The following is a 6040-nucleotide window of genomic DNA, read 5'->3' on the forward strand; positions in this document are numbered from 1 at the left end:
ATGAAAGTGGGAGAGGAAAGGCAGTGCCCTGTGGTGGAGGGGAAGGGCAGCAGGATGTACTTAACCCTGGCTGGTGTGGGTGGGAAGGAGGTTTGCAGCAAGCACAGCCTTGGCACCCTCAGCCCTGCCTCACAGCTTCAGTCCCACGCTCCTTTTCCCTTCCAGGAGCCCAGCTAGAGCCCAGACTGCAGGTGTGATATGCTCCCTTCATCTCTGCTCCAGCATGTTGGAAATCCACTCTCTCCTCCATCCCTCAGCTGACCCAGGAGCATCCTAATTCTCCATTTTGTCACTCCTAAACCTCTTGGCAATGCTGTGTCTCTCCCACTCAGCTTTCTGCCACTGCATGGCTGATCCTCATGCCCAGGCATCCCAGCTGCTGCTCTCCAAGCACCTCGTGCAGAGTGGAGCTTGGGATGTGGTGCCTTACAGTGAGTATATCCAAGATGGAAACTTTCTAAAGACAGATTAATTTGTCCTTTCCACCCTCAAAATCTTTTCTGCTTTGCTTAAAAAAAAAAAAAAAAGCTGAAAAATAGGGATAGATTCTCTGTGAATACATTGAAAAACACAGCTTTCATTTTATTTAGAGCAGAACACCTAAAAATACTTTTCTCATTTTTTCAATTAGAATGGCTGAAAACTAGTTGTGCTGACCTATAGCATTCAAGTGGTATTTGGTTTCCTTCTTTGAAATATTAGATATTTAATCCAGCAGACTGCAGAACATTAACATCTGCATTCTGCAGATACGAGGCACTGTTACTGTGGCAGTGCAGGCTAAGAACACTAGATGGTCCCTGTGATCCAGTTTTACACTTCAGAGCCTCCATCGTTTCCTCAGCAAGTACAATCCTGCCATAATCCTTGCAGCCAAGGGGAAAAAAAACAATGTTGGCCATCGGAAGTTACCACCCAGAACCACATCAAGAACTGCAAAAGTAACCATGATGGTTTTCTCAGCCTGTGTAACTGGGGAGCGACGTGGCACTCTCAGTCTCCCAAGCAGAGCAGCGCAGTCCTTCGGAACTTTCCTCAAAAACAATTGGCCAGAGGTTTTCCCAGAATTCGGATACACCCTATAATACAGAGCAGCAGTCAGACTGAAAAAGACTAGATGAAAAAAGAGACTGTAAAAATACAATAGAGAGGTTTTGAAAGTAATGGTATGTGGGGTTTTTTCCCCACTCTCATATAAGTAAGTTTGAGGCTGTGCAGCACAAGGTAAGGATTTGATTTAAAAAGCAGCAGTTGCCCATCTTGTTTTCAGAATTAAAGCCATGAATAAAAAAATCAGTTGAGCCTAATTATTGTACAAATGATTTTCAAGCCATGTTTTCAAGTCAGATCTATTTTCAGAGATCCCACTCAAGATTGAAAACATTTTTTTCTGATATTACCTGGTTTTTGCCATGTGAGAAGTCCTAACACTTGGTATTTCTCAAAGATATAGTCCTTGTAATAATCAGATACAATTTCCATTCAAAGCCAGTCTTGATCTCAGTTGTTAAGACACTTTAAGTGTCTTTCAAGGGTTAATGAGGAAGTGGTATCCTAAGTCAACCCTTACTGAAATTTTCCAGATATACTGAAGTGAGTTCTGTTAAATGGGTCACCATCAAATTTAACAGAAAAAGGCAGGCAGGAGGAGCCTGGAAAGAGGTGAAAAAGCCTGCTGCCCTGCTACTGTGAAAGCAAAGGAGGCAGATTGATGTTATTGATGAAGATAAGGATTGGCTGTGAAAGCAAGTAGCACCCCCCTTAGCTTGCTTGGGAGTGAGGGTAGTCAGAAAATATAAGGAATTACTTCTGTTTCCATGTCATGTGAATATCAAAACTCAGGGAGCATGATGAACACTGTTGTCAGTTCCTGCAGCCTGTCCCCTCTGCTGTTTTTCTACCTCCCTGTCAGCCACATTCCTCCTGCTTGAAACCAGCCCCACACACCACAGACACACTGCTGCTCCTCTGCCTGAAAGGGAGGAGGGCTGGGCACCAGCTCCGAGAGCCGTCTGCAAAATTTTGGATTTCCTCTGGCGCAGGCTGTGGCCAGCGTGGATGAATTTGACGTGAGCACCGCAGACAGGGAAAAAAATCTTGCCTGGAAAGAGCTGCACCCTTTTGCCACAGCATCCATAGCCTCAGAGACAGTCACCACTGATCCCAGATGGAGCACCTGCACCCCACCCAAAGGTGATGGGTACCTTGAACTGAAAAAGTACCAGCCAGGGCTGAGATTTCCTCAGAAACAACAGGAACATCCCTTTCACCTTGGGGGAGGAGAAATTGCCTTGGTCAGCATTATGTCTCTGAGTCTGGAGAACTGGAAAATATAGGCTATGTCCTGCCACCCCTTTTATGATCTATCTTCACAAATAGCTCACTCAGAAAGTATAACCTACATCTGGGAGATTTTTCTCCAGTTAACAATTTTGGTCATATTATATGCAGCATTTTTTATGTTACAACCCTAAAATTGTGACCTGTTTTTTCCTTGGCCCATGCCACTCTTCCTCTGATTATTTTCTCTCACACTACCTGAAAGCCTCTTCTGCATAAGACCTCTCCCTACACGCTGCTCATGCCTCCTGCCAGCTCAATGTTCTCCTTTGCTAATGAGTTGTCTGTGACACCTTCCTTCCCTGCATCATGCCTCCATCACCTTACCCTGCTAAGGGTAATTCCTGATCCTCCAGGTGTGTTGGTTTTTGTTGGGTTCTCCCACCTGCCTTGCCCTAGTCCTGACTGCCCTGGCATTGAACATCTCCAGTTCTCATCACCACCCAGTGAGCAGCTAGGAGGCACAGCACTCTGCAGATCCTGCTTGAGGATGCTTTGGTTGGTCTGTAGGTTGTCTGCATTGCTTGTGTAGGAGCTTGGGAAGGCCAGGGAGAAGACACATAAGCTGCATATCTCAGGTCCAGTACAAGAATTTCAGGTGGGGCATGGGATAATGAACCATAGTGGAAGCTCAGGTGGTACATGGCATTTCAGAAAGAGCCCAAGAGCTGAACCACCATTAATACGTCTTTGTAGTTGCCAGATATTCACATATTCATATCAAGTCTGTATCCTCTAAATCTACATTTGGTTCATAAGTGCATCACCACTTGCATCTATTTAGGACACAAGCACTACCATGCAAATACACGCTCTCATACATGATGCCTAAGAAAACATAGATGCTTCTATGTGTATATAGATATATCTATAGATATTTTTTCTCTGACAGGGAAATTGCTAGAGAATGATTAAAAACAGAAAAAAAGCCTTTCTAGGTTAAATTTTAGAGGTTTTGCTCACACATAGTAGAGTATGTGTAGTCTCAAACACCTTTCCAGAGGTGTTCAGCTCTTTGTCTCTCATGTACAGACACTCACAGACACACACAGGCAGACACATGCCAACACACTCAATACAAAACTTAGACAGCCACATTTTGTGGGTAAAAGCTCCCATTTATTTAGACAAGAACCTCAAATCTGTCTGTGTGTAGCTATTAAGTTCTTGACACTTTTGCTGCAATCCAGGTGACTGCTGGACGCTCATCACCAGGATCTATGAAATGGAGCAGAAAAGACTGGCTCAGTCATCCAAGGAGATTCTCAGACATCACAGCGCTTGACACAGACTTCACAACCTGAACTTAGAAGTTGCCTCCAGCTGTGCAGTCCCTCAGGACATTACAGCTATTAGCCCCCAGAAAATACACACCTGCACCTCTGTATTGCAATGTCCTGGTTTTAAAGGCGTGTTCTTTTTGCCAGCTCTCTTTATTTTATATGGAAATGAATGTGTGGATGTTCAACAGGAACCTGTTGAATGCTGAAAGGTCTCATGGCTGTAATACTGTAACACTTGCAGAATGTTATCCAGACGACCTAGGGAGGACCCAGTGCACAAAAACATTCTGTTGGTCCTACCAGATGACCTGTCTCAAGATTACACACGATTAAAACAAGTGTGTGGTGTTGAGAAATAAATAAAAATATTAGTCTGAGAATCAGCTGATGGATCTTTCAATCTGTGTTGAAAATAAGAACAATTTTCAAGCTACTTAAAAATAAATACAAATAAAATACTACTTTCTTTTTTGTGGCAAAGACTCAATTCCTCAAATCTTATTTAAATAATAATATTTTTATTTTTCCAGCAGTATGCTAGAAATTTCAAAATGCTTTATGAATGTGTCCCTGGATTTATAGATTAAGAAAATTTAGGAACAGAAAATGTTGGTGTCCTTTTCTTGAATCTAGATGACATCCTGGTTTTCCACTCTGACTTGTCCCAAGGCTCACAGCAATAAAAAAGTGCAGGTCTTCAGGCTACAAAGCTGTATTTGCAGAGTGTAACTCAGACATCTGCAGTCTCTGGATCATTTCACCAGTGTTACCTCTCTGTGGGCCAGTTTTCTCATTCATGTTCTTCAACCCTTGAACTTGAATGGAAGTGAGCAGGATCCTTTTTTAAGGAAGAAGAGCTGTGGTCCTGAAAAACAAATAAATTTATGTGACTTCTTTGACTTCCCAAAGTTCAGACAAATTTTTATAAAAATAAAGGTAAAAATTTGAAGCAGAGCTGTTACTAGAAAAGCAGTAACAAGAGTTTGGGGATGTGGGTCCACTCTCAGAGTGCTACTGAAGCACAAAGGAAAGTGAAAAATACTAGGGATAATATGGGGTTAATGGAAGCCATCAGACTTTACCGTAAAGGAGATGGAAATGTCTGAATCTCCAACCAGTATCTTCCATTCTGGCACAGTCTGGGGAACTGATTTGCTGGTATCCAATCATGTCTGAGTTGATGCTCCCCTTACCACTGGTTAAGCTCATTAACTGGATGCTGTGTGAGGCTCTAGCACCGTTTTACAGTCAGAGGGAAAGACGAAGACTCCTACAGAGATACTCTGGCTGACTTCCCAGGAGCAGCTCTGTAATGTAACTGGTCTTCCCCAATACTGGCCTCTGCATTTTTCCAGCATTTTCTCTTCCCTTCCACCGCCTACTCCTCTCAGTTTGAGCTCTGTTATCTCTATTATGTGCTCTCTCACTCTCTTTCTTTCCTCAAGCATTTATTTAATTATAGCCTTTATTTATCAGCCGCCCAGGGAATTTCATCATCCCTCCCCTCTCCTCATAGGAAACTAAGGTGGGTAGGAAGTTTGCAAGGACTGGATCCACTTGGTCTGGGTGTCCCACTTTCCCTGTGGAAAAGGCATCAGTTGTTAGGAAGGGGAATGCTCCCTGAGGTAGCTTACCCCAGCTGCACAGAGAAGTGACCTGGAATAAGGATGGAGGAGCAGCTGCAGGAGAAATATGGAGAAAGAAGTTCGCATAATTCCACTAACCATATTGTTTAGGAATATTTTAGGAAAATTAGATGGCCTTAAATCCTGAGGTACCTCCACCTTGAGGAACAAATACTAATTATGTTAGAACAAAATTGGTCCCTGATGAAGATAGCTCGTTGGTTTTATTTTCTCATAAACAACAAAGCAGCCATAGCGACAGGGCTCACTGCTTCTGATTTTCATTACTGCAGGGATTTCTAACAGAGACAGAGAATTTAATGTCTTAAAGCATCTTTCTTTCCCTCTTCCTGCTTTTGCCTTTCCTCAGAATTTCTGAGAAACTTCTGCTGTTATTTGGTAATCACTTTTTTTTTGCAGATTCTGGTGTTATTCACAGAGTTGTGCCGAGAGGCCCCTGCATCTGATAGCATATTATCAATTCTCTCTGTGTCACTTGCCAAACCATTACATTGTTCTTTCTTCTTGGCACCTTCTTAAATATTTCATCAAACATCCTGAAGACAATAATCCCTATTGTGACAAATGTTCAGCGGGCTGGAGGGCTCTGTTGTTCTTCCACAGCACCCCATCACAGACTCATGCCCTAGTGCCCCACAATCATCCACACTCCACTCCCACTCATATTCTGCTTTTCCAAGTACAGCTTCCAAGCCTCCTGAGACTCCTATGCATATTACATGCATTTCTTACCTCAACATGCAGCACATATATTTTTTTGGTGATGACAAA

General features: G+C 43.0%; 1 long non-coding RNA gene across 1 annotated transcript; it reads right to left on the reverse strand.

Moving 5' to 3' along the window:
- Positions 1–3475: 3475 nt before the first annotated feature.
- On the reverse strand, positions 3476–4982 carry LOC108961476 (uncharacterized). Its single transcript, XR_001989789.2, has 3 exons — positions 4706–4982; positions 4394–4488; positions 3476–3558 (listed from the first exon to the last, which is right to left on the reverse strand). It is a non-coding gene; the product is annotated as an uncharacterized LOC108961476 (long non-coding RNA).
- Between the last annotated feature and the right edge of the window lie 1058 nt (positions 4983–6040).

This window comes from Serinus canaria, chromosome 2, assembly GCF_022539315.1.
Source record: "Serinus canaria isolate serCan28SL12 chromosome 2, serCan2020, whole genome shotgun sequence".
NCBI lineage: Eukaryota > Metazoa > Chordata > Aves > Passeriformes > Fringillidae > Serinus > Serinus canaria.